This window comes from Carettochelys insculpta, chromosome 3, assembly GCF_033958435.1.
Source record: "Carettochelys insculpta isolate YL-2023 chromosome 3, ASM3395843v1, whole genome shotgun sequence".
In the NCBI taxonomy this organism is placed as follows: domain Eukaryota; kingdom Metazoa; phylum Chordata; order Testudines; family Carettochelyidae; genus Carettochelys; species Carettochelys insculpta.
In genome coordinates, this window is record NC_134139.1 from 62482383 (window position 1) to 62497491 (window position 15109).

At 41.5% G+C, this 15109-nt stretch overlaps 1 long non-coding RNA gene across 1 annotated transcript in view; it reads right to left on the reverse strand.

The window, feature by feature from the left end:
• Positions 1 to 11701: 11701 nt before the first annotated feature.
• LOC142010304 (uncharacterized) overlaps positions 11702 to 15109 on the reverse strand; it is a 42973-nt gene continuing 39565 nt past the window's right edge. Inside the window, exons 3-4 of the long non-coding RNA XR_012644763.1 lie at positions 12622 to 12657; positions 11702 to 12505 (exon numbers count right to left, since the gene is read on the reverse strand). This is a non-coding gene — a long non-coding RNA (uncharacterized LOC142010304). The remainder of the gene's footprint in view (positions 12506 to 12621; positions 12658 to 15109) is intronic.

Consider the following 15109-nt stretch of genomic DNA (forward strand, 5'->3'; position numbering starts at 1 on the left):
CACGGGGCTAGAGTGCAGCAGGCCCTGATGTAAACTGATAGGGAGAGATGCAAAGATCTTTCTTCAGCCCCTTCACAAATCCCAGCCACATTCACGTTCCTGCATTCTCCCTTCCTTTGCTCTCCTTCTGTATGTATCAATGCTTCAGCCATGGGGGGGTCAATGCAGCTTGTGTAGACACACTTCTGGAAACTTCTTTTAATCCAGCTCACTCAGGTAACAGGGGCAGAAGGGGCAGAAGGGGCAGAAGGTCCGGGGCAGAAGGGGCAGAAGGTCCAGGGCAGGCTGGAAGATGGCTAGATTAAATCTAGCTTGGGCATGTCTATGTGAGCTGCACAGGGTATGGCTACACTGAAGTAAAAGACATGGCTACAGCTGGCTCCGTTCATCTGACTCCAGCTCGCAGAGATCAGGCTGAGGAGCTAAAAATTGCAGTACAGGTATCTGGGCTCAGGCTGGAGCTTGGTCTCTGAGTCCCTATGATCAGGGAGAGTCTCTGAGCCTGGGCTACAGCCTGAGCCCAAAGGCTATTTTCAGTCCTGCAGCCTTAGCCCTGTGAGCCTGAGTCAATTTACCTGTGCTCTGAGTTTTTATTTCAGCATAGAGGTACCCTTAATGACCCCGAGGTGGACAGGCCGGGGACCTTTGGCCCTTTGCCATACAAAGAACACACTCTTGCATGCTTGGGAACTGTGGGAGGCATTGTGCATGGAGGCACCCACTTCATAATAATCCCTGCCCAACCCAGTCAAAAGGCTAGAGCCCTAGACAGCCAGTGTCAAAAGCACAGGCCTGTCCCCCTGAGCTAGAGACATAATATGGAAAGTAACACTGACAGGAGTAGTACAGGTTGCACTTCTTTTGTCTGGCACCCTTGGGATGTGACCAGTGCTGAATGAGAGAATTTGCCAGACCATGGGAGCTCAATATTGTCTAGCACTTTACCAACACTTCCACTGCTTATGGGAAGATATTTATGGGGTAAGTTACAGCTAAATAGCAGCACAGAAAACAGAGCCAAGACAGGTGGCTGTGAACAAACTATAGGGGACCATGGAAAACTTGGCCACGCCCATGATGAGTGGTCATCCGTCTAACTAAAATCATGCTGGAATATGGACGTTGCTGGATGACAGAGTTCTGGATTAGAGAGGTTCAAGCTGCAGCAAGCATTCTCCTGTACTGGGGGCACCCATGCCAGTGTGTTGCACATCCAGCCTACTTACATGTGAGGAAAGTGGTAGAAGGGAGGTGCAGAAAATCCTGTTAGTGTGCTTTAAAGTGGGCTTAAGAAGTGTTTCAAGAGTTGTGCTCTAGACTGTGGGTCTAATTCACTGCAACATTATGCCAGATTTCAACTCTGTTGAAGTTAATGGAGCTACACTGGAAAATGGCCCTACTGCTGGAGTGGACAGGAAAAAAATGGTTAGGGCAAAGCACACTTGATTTTTTTTTCACTTTAAAGCCTTTGTTTCCATTTTAAAATTGTCCTTGATTGTGTATTAGTCAGGTGCCATCCTACTGTAAGTACAGGAAATCAAATAATTCATAATGACAATGTTACCTATGGCCCCAAGTGAGATAAATAGATTTTTTTCCCAATGGGCTATAGGGGACAGTTAAAAAAAGTTAAACACTGGCTTTTTTGTTCCGGTTGACCTGCCTGTCTCCAGGAGGCCTCTGCTCTGATTTTGCTTTAAAGTTCAGCTGCAGGCACCAGGCCACGGGAATTTATTCTGCTTTGCTGGAGGCCTGTAGAGCTCTGTGTAGACACAGACAGTTCAAAGCTCAGTCATGAGCCTTTTGTTCTAAATTCCTAACAACAGCATAGTAACTTTCCATAGGCCTGTCAACACTTGCACTGGTTTGATATCATCAGTGATTGGGGAGGCTTTTATCCAGAAGAGAATGAAACACGTCACTAACTTTTCCTGCTTCTCTCCTGCCGTACTAGTCAGACTGGAAGGGGGATTACCTGGGAGGCAAGGGAAATATTTTCCTGGGATCTCATTCATGTTTACTAGCCATGGTATTAGTTGCAAAGCTGCATTAAGGACTTGTGTACACACAGTTTTTGTACCATTATGACAATGTCGGTTTACAAATTTATGGGACTAAATGGTACAAATATAAGTATCTCTACACTGATCTAGCTGCATCCACACTACAGGGTTTGTACCATTTGAATTATATTTATTTCCTCATCCCCATCATAAACTAAATCATAATAAATGATTTCTACACCAGTCTGATTATAGCGGTACAAAAAGTGGGTGTATCTAGGGGAGTTCTAGGAATTAGAACTAAAAGAAAATTTGCAGAGAAATCAGAATCTGATCCATGTTACTGTGAGATAAATACTTGTGTGTTTTGATTTAGTAAGAGACTCAGGATCAGGACCTGAGTTTTTGACCTTTTGTTTCCTGGTGACAACATCCCCAGTCACGTTCCTGAGATCCTGTTTGGAAAGGGATCCTCATGAATGGATTGGCCACTCCTGGACAGAAAGGGACCTCAGTGCCTCTTGTTTGCATGCACCTACAGAGGGAAGGCCTGGGGGAGGAGCGAGGAGGCCCATGGTAAGGAGATACATATTATCATGCCAGTTACAGGTCAGGTTCCACTGCTAGCCATGATGGTTTCCCTTTCAGGCATAGCTCCAGGAATATGTGCCAAAGCCATGATGACTCCACTCCAGCCCCTGTTCCAAGCGGAATGGGTGGGGCGGGATGCCAGGGACCCAGCTGTGTTGCCAGCAACACCTCCTTGAATAGCTGCATGAGATGGGGCATGGACATCGCTCTGCCTTTCTGCAGAGCGGATGGCAGCAGGAGGGAGGTGTGTGCACGCGCAAGTGCATGCTAGTGCTCTGATGTGTTTGACAGACTGCTGCTTAGAGCACTTCCCCAATGCACCTGGAGGTGTTATACTTATTTCTGGCTCCTGGGAGCCAAAGCCCTTCTGACACCATTGCGGTCGGGTGTCTATCCCTCCCACCCTGGCTTCTGCAGCCTTACTCTGGCTTTCAGACAGGCCTCTCCTTGGCTTTCTCCTTGGCCTGTGAGAGCTTCCCAGAGCAGGAAGTACTTTGCACATTTGACATTGTGTTTGCAGACGATGGCAGGACAGAGCTATGCCATCTGTGTGTTTATCTCACATGCAAGATGGGTGTTCAGTTCAAACAGAAACAAACCCCGATTTAGTGGCAGTTCATTAACACGTGGGAAAGCGATGCAGCCTCTACATAGGCTGGGGTCCAGTGGAAGTGAAACTTACAGCAGGGCTGTGTAGCATTCCGTACAAACTGCTGTTTTATTATCACCTAGTGACATCTACAGGCTATAGCATGAATTATGTCTGGAGGCTTTGGTGAGTAGGGTCTTACTGCTAGAAAAGATGAGCGTGGCATTGCTGCCATTGAAGTCATTGGGAGGTCTGAGTGCTCAGTGCCTCACAATATCAGGCCCTAAATTAAAGGGGACTTGGGCGTCTTTTGCCTGGAAGATGGAAGTGGCAGCAACACTCAGTGTGTCAATTGGAGCACCAAGGTAGCCATACCCAGCGAACACAGCTGCCAGGGTCTTTGTGTGTCATGGTCCATTTGTGCTGAGGCTGTGGAATTAAAAGCCAAGTGCCCATGTGTGTGTCTGGGAGGTTGCTATAAAAATCAGGCATATTCTCAAACTCCCCTCTCTTGCACCATTCTTAATTTCCTGTGGAAAAAAAAAATAATTTTTTGTAGGCGTACATCCAGCTCCCAGGTTGCTTATCCAGATTGGGTACAGGGGCTATACCTAGGGGTGAAGAGGAAACTGTCACAAGCAGCATGGAAGCTCTGCATTGCCCTTCAGAGATTACTTTGGCTCACAGATGGAAATGACTTTATGTGGTTCCCCAGTAGATTCAGAAAATGAGTATCCAGGATGGTTCATCAGCCCCGCCATCCCTCCCAGGTCCCACCCACTTATGGTTACCCCCATGTGCACAGGAGCACTCCATAGAGCAGGGCTCCTCACCATGAAGAGAGCTGATACCCCACATGACACCCATGTCCAATACCTCCCATAGTAAATGTCACTTTGAATATCTCACAGTGGCTTAGAAACACTTGAGGAAAGTAAGTGACTTGAGCAGAGCTATGCAGTGAGTCAGTGGCAGAGCTGGGGACTGACTCCAAGATTTTAAATGTCCTGCTCCAGCCTCAAAAAAACAGGCCAATGGAGTTTACTAGCATCAGCAAACGGTGAGGCAAGGGAGTCAGTGTTATTATTCCCATTTTACAGATGTGTCAGCTGATGCAAAAGAGGCGCTGACTCACCCAAGACCACACACCGAATTAACACCAGATCCAGGATTACAGTTCGGGATCTCTGTGTCCCAGGTTTGTGCTCAGCCTACTGGGCCAGGCCAATGGCTTTTCAAGTGATTTCTAGTTCAAACTATTTGGGAACAATATCTATGGGAAAAGGGAATGGAATTAAGTGGCACTTTAGTCTTAATCTCTGAAGCTACACTGTAGTTGTAACCTGAAATAATTTATGTAATTTGCACAATGCAAATTGTGTAAGATATTTCGAGTTACCTTATTTCAAACTCAATTTCCTCCCAACAGCACTGAAGTTTGAAATAAGGGGCTATTTCAAGGTTTCTGCTCCTCTTCTCTGTTTAGCCCCGGAGTTGCTATTTTGGGATACAGTTGTATTCCAAAATAGCCACAATAGTCTAGCAGTAGTCTAACAATAGTCTAGCCAAAGCCTGAATGTCTGATTTCTGTGCACAGCACTGAAATTGTCCCCCTTCATTTCAGCTATGTATCATACAAGCCACTCTGGCTGATTCCTCTAACGCTGGGAGCTCTCCTGTCTTTTTGCTTAAGAGCTAGGAATTATTATTGTTACCTGGCAAACAAAGACAAACTGGTATCTATTTCAAATGGAGAAGAAGATACTCTGTACCTCCCTCGGGGCAATGTAAACAACTTCTCATGGCGTAACAGCCAACAGAAGCAATACCTGAATTTACCAACTATCTTACTTTCTGTGTGATAACTCACATGCAACTCCTGGAATTGAGTATTCAGTTTGTTGGTGCGTGGGCTGACCATAGATCTGTCATATTAAAAATTTGAGTGTGCCCCCCTCCACCCACACAAAATGGAAACCTTGGGTGGGAGAGGCAAAATCCAAAGGTCTGCACCAATGACAAATATGGATGAAACATATGTGAATAAGCAGACAATGTGGATAGGTGAATATGTACATCTGGTCATTCCTGTCAAAAAATGATGCACAAGTGCGATTCACCAAGCCAAGCCAAAAGATAACACAATCATGTGACTTATGCAGAGGAAGCTTTTAGTGTTCTCAGGAGTCAGGAAGGCATCTTTTGTTTATGTACATTTGAATCATGATGATTGCCTTTCCCAGAAAGAATACACTGAGGCATAACACCAGGAAAAGGACATGAGACAATCTTTCCTCAGAGAAAGTACTGGGGAGCCAGATCTGAAACGCTTGCTTAAACAAAGAAACGTTGCAGGATCAAGTCCAAAAGACTATGCTAGAAGGATGAACATGCATGTATTCAGTTTAATTCACTCTGCCTTAAAACACCACTAAAATATATATATTCAAAGTGGCTTTAAAATAGGAAAAACAAGGTACTGTAGTTAATCCAATATGGGCCTATTTTTCAGAAGTATTGAGTCCCCCGCTCTCTGATTTCAGCTAAAGTTATGGATGTTCAGCATCCCTGAAAATCAGATCTTGAAAATGGTAGCAAAACACATGATATCCTGAGGCACAATGGGGGACATTCTGTATCAAGCGGGGGCTCCTTAACAAAAAATGTAAGGCTATTTTTTGTGTGCTATTGTCTGCATACGACAACGTAAATTAAATGTCGAAACACAACTTTAGCCAAACTGCAGTTTCCCTAGCACTATAATGGTTAAGGAATGTACTGCTAAGGTTCCCACCGAAGCTTTAACCCACCCTGTTATGACTGTGCACTTCTCTAAGGTCTTTGCAGTTAGACTTACAAATTACCCACTTCTGAAGGGGAGAAAAGTTGTAGATTCTAACCAGAGCCAGTCCTAGGAGCAGGTGAGCTGGGTGGTTGCCTGGGGCTGCCGAAATGGACTGGCCCGTGTGGGGCCAGAGCCAGTGGGAGCTTGCCTCACAGGGACGGGGGAGGGGCAGGGCCACAGCTGACTCACCTGGTGGCTTGGGTGCACCATGGGCAGTCAGGGGTGCAGCAGAGCCTGGTGGGAAGGTACAGCAGCGGGGAGGGCACACTTGCCTGTGATCCCCTTCTTCCCCCAACCTGGGGCCACCGATTGGTTAGGACCAGCCCTGATTCTAACCTCTGTGACGCCTGACGTCATGATAGGCAATCTTCTGGTCTGTATTCTGCTGTCGCCTCTCCCATGTATTCTCTAAAACTGCTTGTTCAGAAATGATTAAAGTTCAGTAAAATCCTTGTAGGTGGAATAATGGCACAGAGAGAGGAAAAGTCGACTCATTGTTTCCGTCAGAGAATAATTTGTAATGGTATTCTTGCCTTGGTTGATCACTGCTCAAGTGACAGCCCGTGTGAGTAACACATAGAAAGGTCTGCCCTGGCAGGAGCTACCTGTGCTTGCTGTTACTTGTACCATGATGAGAATCCACACAGAAATCCAATTTCTAGGCTCACGAACCATTTTGATACAGTACTAATTCCCCTAATAGTTTACTGTTATAGACCTTTCAGCATTTTCCTTGTTCTTGTCCCATACGGAGACATGTATGTTTTAGAGGAACCGTTTTCACTGATCGTTATATGCCGCTGGCTGTTACATCCCACTTTCTGTCACTTTTTCAATTGTGATGAGGAACAAAAACCCCACATAAGCGTGGGAAACCAGGAGTTAATTAAACCCCTGCCCCAATCCAGCCAGAGGCTGTACAGCTGGTGGTGGCAGCCAAGAAGCTAGGCTTGTCAACATCCCTCAAATAAACTCCTGCTGCATATCAAATCCTATTGTTACCTGGTCCCCCAGAGCCTGGGGAGGTTATAATATCAGGACTGCAGGCTGAAAAGAACTCTGTCTGTTTTCTTTTTGCTTGATCCAAAACTCACTTTTCTGTTTTGAACTATGGGTGAAGAAAGCCTTTAGGGAAGATCAACGCTCCATGTATTTTACTGGCTACTAACTCTGCAGCCTTCTGTGTGGGAGGAAGAGACTAACACCACCACAGCAGAGCGCTCTGTGTGATAGGACCTCTTCAGCAACCTCTTCCCCTCCCCAATTTTGAGTTGGCCACTCTCTGTTTGAGTGTCTGGGAGCTGAATCTTCATTCCTTTGGGAGCCCAGACTGCCTGAAGACAGGAAATGCTGGGCAGGAGAGGCCTCAGACTTATCCCTGGAGTGGACTAGGTACACAGCATGGAACAATCTGCTCCATTGTCTTGTGATGAAGTGGATTGCTTACATCCTGGGCACACCCTGAGACATCCCAGGAGAGATTCCCCTACGCCAGGAGGTGGTACAAATGCTGTAGTTCTAGCTTAAAGGGGCATTTTTAGACCTTGGCTGTGCAATAATTTTTTGTTCATTCCAGTGTTTTCTGTCTTTTTATTCTGTTTCTTTTAAATTACGTTGTTATGCTTAAATCTAAGCAAACAGACTGAAAAACTGTGGGATGAATGAACAAATCAGATGAAGAATATTTAAGATTCCCTTTTGGGTAATTATATTCCATCCATACATAATCTTGCCATCTTCAACTACACTGGCCTGAACTGCAGTGTAGCATTTTTGTGTAGTGCGTTCTGTTAAACAGCATCTGCTTTCTACCCCAGAGGTTTCTGCATTTCATTGGCGGATAAAGGGATTCCTAAATGTATAATTTAAAAATAGGTTTGGGATACAAAGAACTACAGATAATATTAATTGCCACATGTTTTTAGTTTCCGAACAAGAAAAAATATCCTGGAAATGCTGGGGCTACTTTGAAACACTCTCTTGAAGTCTTTGGGTTGCATTTTAAAGAGGGCTTTTGGTGTAGGTTTCACTTTGACTCAAAATGTTAAATCAGTGTTTTGATAAGGCCTTAAAATTAGCTTTGGTCAAACAATTTCAATTATCTTTTTCAGGAATATTTTTTAAAAAAAAATCATGTGATGGTTTTTAAACAAAACCCCACTTTTCAGTTAAAATATTTAACATATGGTAGCATTAGTTATGTCAAATAATCAAAACCAGCTTATACAGTAAGCTAAGAAATGTCAAAAAATCAATTTGCAGTTCCAAAGTTTCTATCTGACCAACATTTCTGTGCAAATTTTCATTTTACTCAAAAGGTTGTTTTTGATCAAAAATGGGGTTGTACATAAAAATTCCGATCAACTAATCAAAATAGAGAGAAGGCATGCGAATGACAGAGAAGCTGTACTCTATATAATATAAAAATAGTGGAGGGCACAAAGTTACTCTCAATATACATTTGGTAAATTTTGATTCACGAGGATAAGCTATACAGACATATGCATACTGCTGCCACGTTTGCATGGGAATGGAGAGGTGGTAATACCACTTTAATGTAGAAGCTGTGATTTATTTATTTTCATTTTATCACGATGATCTCCAATGTTTAATTTTCTTTCTGCATATGAGCAATGATAATATAATCAAGGCCAATGCTGAAACGCAAAGTCATTTCTTTCCCCCCCACACCAAATGGTTTCAGTTACTTGAAAATATAACAATAACAAAAATCCAGCCATCTATTATTCAGTCTCTCTTGCTTTCCCAGTTTTATTTTGTGCCCCTTATCAATAGTCCTCAGACCTAAGGGCTGAAACTGTATAATGGGAGCCTGGAAACATTGTCTGCATCTCAACTAGGGGTTTGGCATTTGGTAACAAAACCAGGATGTCTTTTTTTTTTCTCCAGAGCAAAACAGCTTGGGAGTATTTCAGCATGAAGTGATGTCACAGAACTTGTAGTTGAGCTGGCCGGGCCCCTTGCTACTTAATTACAAGTACTGGGGAGTCCAAAGATCTAGATGCAAGGTGAAGAAAAACTAAATGAAGAGCAAAAATAAAAGGAAAATATGCTTAATATTCTGTCAGCTACTACCTGAATGTAACTCTAAATGCTACATATGTTAATTATTACACTGTTGCTACATAATGCTGAGATAGCTTTCTTTGATATTATGTTTATGGTCTGCATGGCTGTACAAAATCCTCCTCATATTCTGCAAGCTTCTCTGATGTAAGACTCATGAGACACCTCAGTATCACAGTGAGGTGAATGATTAATGATGAAATTAGCTCAGATACCAAGAATGGCTTTTTATTTGGTTTATACTGCTGAGGTGGGGCTATGGGTGGGGAGAACTGTGTTTGGTTTTGAATCCTGAAAATGTATAATTCTTGACAGAAAAGAATCTCTGTAGAAGAGATTGTTTACACCAGGATTGGCAGATGCACATTAATAAATGTGCCCATTGAATGCACATTATACATTAACTATTCACTGAGTCATTCAGATGGGTGGACACATTTATCTAATACACAAACATGTTATGATCTAGAACAGGGGTCGGCAACCAAAATAGCAAGAAAAGCCATTTTTTTCAGTTTGGTTAAAACTCAATAATTCAAGAGCCGCAATACATGTGAATATGAGATGGTCCTTAATAAAGAACATAAACCATACTTTTAGTGTCCCCTATTTTAAGAAGAGTGCATGCAAAATGATTTGTAATGTGATACACATTTACTACAGGGCGTTCATAAACTTTTTACATATTCTATTTCGTCACACTTTACATGTGTGTTTGTACGACTGTCTTCCTGACTTTCACTCCCAAACCTTCTCTCTCTCTGGAGGATGCTAAGCGGGAGTTATTCAATGTTCCGAGACCACGTATCATTTGCTATTTAGGTAGGAGTTGTTCATTTTTGGGCTTTTAGACCTTCACCATTTATCAAAAATAATCAGGAGGTTTTGTTTTATTTTATTTTGCAAGTATAGCAAAGGGAGCCACAAAGAAGTGCTGAAAGAGCTGCAGATTGCAGACCCTAGTCTAGAACACTAGTAGCAGCATTAATGGAAGTTTGCAAAGATTTAAAATCTTCCATCTCTGTCCTTTATATTCCCCTCCAAAAATGTAAACACTGTGATTTGCTATGTAAAAATGGTTTCATCACTTAGTCACAAAAGGCAGACTGCCAGTGATGTGACTACTGGTGATAGCAGATAAATTACTAGGTCTGAGATAAAAATGGAAAATATGGTCAAAATTCACAAACTTATACTCTGCAATCTGTATAAACACACCTAAATATAAAGCTTGATTTTGAAGGTACTGTCATTGGCTTCAATGGGCACTATAGGAAGCCAAGTTTGAAACAACCATGCATGGTCTTTATGAAATCAAAGTAGTACTTTATTTAAAAATAACTCTAAAATATGACTAAAATATGCCAAATGGCAATTTCCCCACTCTTAACATTAATATTTTTTTCCTCAAAGCATGTGTATTCTGTATGGCTAAACTGGTAACTCAGTTAAAATGATTTAAATCCAGAGCAACGCCACTGAAGTGAATGAAGCTATTCCAGATTTATGCAAATGTAGCTGAGGTCACAGTGTGGTCCCTAATGGTTACTGACACAGATAACTCCCATATTGGGACTGGAATACATGCATTTCTCTGAAATACCCAACATATTCCAAAGCACACCCAGAACCCCAACCATACACGTTCATCAGAATGTATAATGAACTTCTACCGATTTCACTCTACTTTTCTAGATCTCTGTTCTTCTTTGCTGGTGTGTGTGTGAGAGAGAGAGAGAGAGAGAGAAAGAGAGAGAGAAGACTTTTTTTTCTTTTAGCTTCCCAGTATTTGATATAGAACCGAAGAACAAAGCTGCCTACACATCTGGCTAATTTATGTCCCATGCAACATTACCATAAAGCACAATATGACATGAGAGATAAGAAAGAAACAGACAACTTTCTAATGTGAGCCACCAACGCATGATCTAAATCCCTATTAGGCAATTAGCTGATTGCTCTTATGAGATGGTGACATAGTGGATAGTGGATGTGTGGGGGTTTTAGTCCAGGCACACCTGAGGAACAAATAGATTCTGCTTTGATATTTCTCATTATTCACGTAAATAAGTAAATAAACAACTGGTCTATCTCTCTCATTTATTCCTCAAATACTAGAGTGAGTTGGTAGCAAAGCATTAGAGGGGAAAAATCTATATGAGGATATTCCCAAATGGATGTGTTCAGAAAGGGATAATTAAGTAATGACAAATTTAAAAAAACAATCTGTACATCTAGTAATTGAAACAAAATGTAATAAAAAGTATTCATTAGTTTTGCATTTTAATTATGTTTGCCTACTATGAGTAGACTAATGTATTTTTAACTCATATCACAGACTACTTTTTATCTGCCTCTCTTTACCTCTTGCTACAAGAAAGCCATGCATATATTAAGGTATAATACTATATCATGTGCCAGTTTTTACACAAAAGGCTATAAGAAACCGCTTTTCCAAAAAGGTAAATCCACAGCAGAAATATATTCCTAATATGGAAGAAAATGGGACTTAAACTGTCCTCAGCAAACATCATTGGTAAAGCTTCATTAGTATGTATTTTCACATAATTCAATTAGGAAAAAACATACAAATGCTAGCAGTGCTGTTCTCTGCTCTGGGAGTGTCAGGGAAGCTTTAAACGGATCTGAAACAAAATTGCATAAATGGCATGTAAAGCCCTGTGCATACAAAGATACCTTCAGGGTTCTAATAAATTCATGAAACTTTTTAAAGTATGATTTCCTAGCAGGCAATCACTTTTAATTAACAGGATCACCTACAGCAACACATGTCCTTCAAAAACTTACATTATTTTTTCTTTTTGAATTTCAAAGTTTCTGTAGTAAAAGTTGAATAGCTGAGTAGCTTAACCTCAAAAGGATTGCAGGCTTTTATGACAGTTATAAACCACTGTGGTGCCTTCTTTATAAGAAGAAAAGATTCTTAACACAACAGAGAAAGAAGGAAATCTCTTTTTAGTCATAGCTAGAAGCAAGTATTTTCTCCAAAGGTCAGAAAACTTTTCCTCAGTTAAAGAATATTTTTAAGGACACTGCAGCTACTTGTACAAGTAATCTCTGGTAATTTGCTCTATGAATTAGACATACAATTTCTGGTATTTATTATTTCGTACATCGTAGATCTCTCTTTTTCTATATATGGCTTTTCATGCACTGCGTTAGTGAATACGGGGGTAAATGGGTGGAAGTGGCTTCCTTAATTAGCTTTGCTTGGCAGAAAGTAATGGGATACTCTTCTCTGTGTTCAGAAAATGCATTTGCTTATTTAGTGAACTGGTCACACAGCTGTGCTTCATTGAAGTGTCTCCTTTTGGTTGCTTGGAAAGGGCCTATTTCCATTAGCCAAGACTGGGCAAGTCTCCTGACCTGCTGAGATAAAGTGAAAAAAATATTCAAATGTCTAGAACATCCAAAATGTGGGAGAAATGTGAAGACAAATGGTTAGAGCTAAAGACATAACTCTCAAGCGAGCAAAACCTACTTACCTCTTTACTCAATTCAGGTGATTCTTTCGTTAATGTCTGTGAATGAGGAAGATGAGCAAAATTTGGTCAATAGATTGAAATGGACCGACACAGAAAGATATGAAGCAATTACCTCATTCCATTCCTCATTCTGGTCTAGTATATTTTGTGATCTACTGTGAATTGGCCGCATTTCCCATGGTAAATATATTTTTGTTTGTTTTTGTTACTTTCTCTCATTCCAACAAAACAAACCAGCAGCCATATAGCACCTTAAAGAATAACAAAAAAAAATGTATTAGGTAATGAGCTGTTGTGGGGCAGGCCCACTTCTTCATATCTGGAGACGAAGTGGGTCTGCTTCATGAAAGGTCATCACCTAATGAATTATTTTGTTAGTCTTTAAAGTGTTACACAACTGCTTTGTTTTGTTAGAACACAGACGAACACAACAACCTCTCTGTGACTATTCCCCACATTCTGCCTCCCTCAGATTGCTTGGAAGGAACCAGAGGCTGAGGCTGAATACCCTGTGGTTGAACTGTCAATTTTTGATTATCCAATGGGCTTGTTGAGGGCACAATGTTGAGAACGCAAATTTGAAGAGAACAAGCAATAGAGTAAAAGAAACAGATTTTCTTGGGTTCGTTTTGTGGCTTTGAAAAGAACAAATTTAGTCAAGATGTGGAATTGGAGAGAGAAAGATGGGCCACCTCTCTCCCTCCCTTTCTGCTCTGTCAAGTCCAACTTCATTTCTGGTTAGCAGAGTGCTGAGTTCACAAAGTACCAAATAAATGGATGCTTTCAAAATAAACCTGTGAGTACAAAGTCATAGGGCATATACATATTGGTCCTGTTGTAAATATCACCATCTCTCCCTGTCCAGGTTTTATACTGTACTCATCACTTTGGTGGTGGAGCACCTCAGAAGTTTACAAAAGCGTAAACTCTACAAACTCTGCCTCTTGTCTCTGTAGTGAACTAACTGGCTGTGTCTATTCCTGCCCTGTGCAATCGTCACCATGCTCTCACTCCTAAGCTTTGTGCCTTGGAATATGCTCACCCCACCTGGAACAGGTTCCTTCTCCTCACCCCTTCAGCACCTTCTCTCGCTTTTTAAATAATGTATTTATTCAACCAGCCCTTCTTGTTAGAAACCATGCCTGTGTTCTCTCTCTCCCCAGCGCTTCTCTTCTGTCATATGTTGATTTTCTGAGCTTTGGTGCAGAAAACGTAAAATCTCCAGAGTGGCTGATCTCTGAGAACTCCATGTGACTTGAGTTTCAAGTGCTTGGCCTTATGTTTGCATGGGGCAATACGGGGGACCTATCGCAATGCACAAAGAGAAAGGCAGTAGGGTCTAGCGAATTGTTCAGTGGAACAGGATCCAGGAGGCATGGCCACTCTTCCCAGCTCTGCCAATGACCTGCTATGTCACTTTGGTCAAGTCACCTTCCCATTTTCTCTCTCTTCTCTATTTAGACTGCAGGCTCTTTGGAGCCGAGGACATGGTTACTATGTGTTTGCATAGTGCCTAGCACTGAAGGAACCTTGATCTTGGCTGGCATTTCTTGGCTCTACTGTTAGGCAAATAATAAATTAATAGATGCATTTATTGTTCATAATAATATAGCAGTTTACCTAATTTTTTCCAGTTTTACCACTTAAGAGCTCAAGCAGAGCTTTTAGCGAACAGAATCTACTGTATACATCCAATTATTCTGGAATGACAGATGTTTATATCACTTCAATTGCCTGAATTTTGCCATAGTTTGATTGGAAGTGGTAGCCTTGTCTGTGTCTAATATGGACATATATGTCTCTTAAAGGTGTTGACATGATTGCTATATATTTTACCGTAGCCAGCAGCTGGATTATATAGGACAACTACTGGACAATTAAAAGAACATTGAGAAGGACACAGCTACATCACAATGATCAAGATATGCCAGAATAAATTAGCATCATGCAAAGTTAGTCAATGTTTAATTCATAGAATGCGCCTATATTTAGACCCTTTATTATTTGTAATATAATCCATCTATTTATTGAAGGTTAACACCAAGTATTACTCCTGGGTATATGGGAGACATGTCACAGGTCAGTGAAGCCTTTCTGATCTCCAGCTACTAAGTGGACTGAATTTGCTAAAAGGAAAAAAATGGTCTAAACAAGTTGGACAAAGATAATTGTTGTTAAGACACTTATTCCCTGCACCTTGTCTAAGTAAAGAGTACTGGAGACAAAATAAATGCAATTAGTGGTTAATAAAAGAATAGTATTCTCTTCCTTCATAAATACAGCACTGTTGTTTTCACAAGTACACCAGGGATGGCAACTGTTGAAGAAAAGGGAGCAGCTGTTGACTTCTGAGGTGCTCTAGGAAATAGAAGAAGAAGGTCTGACAAGGTGCTCTAGAGAGAAACCCTTTGATAGTGATGAAGAAGGAGGAGTGTGGAAAAGACAAAGCATCAAAATGGCAGTGTTTGAGTTGGGACATTAGTAAAAG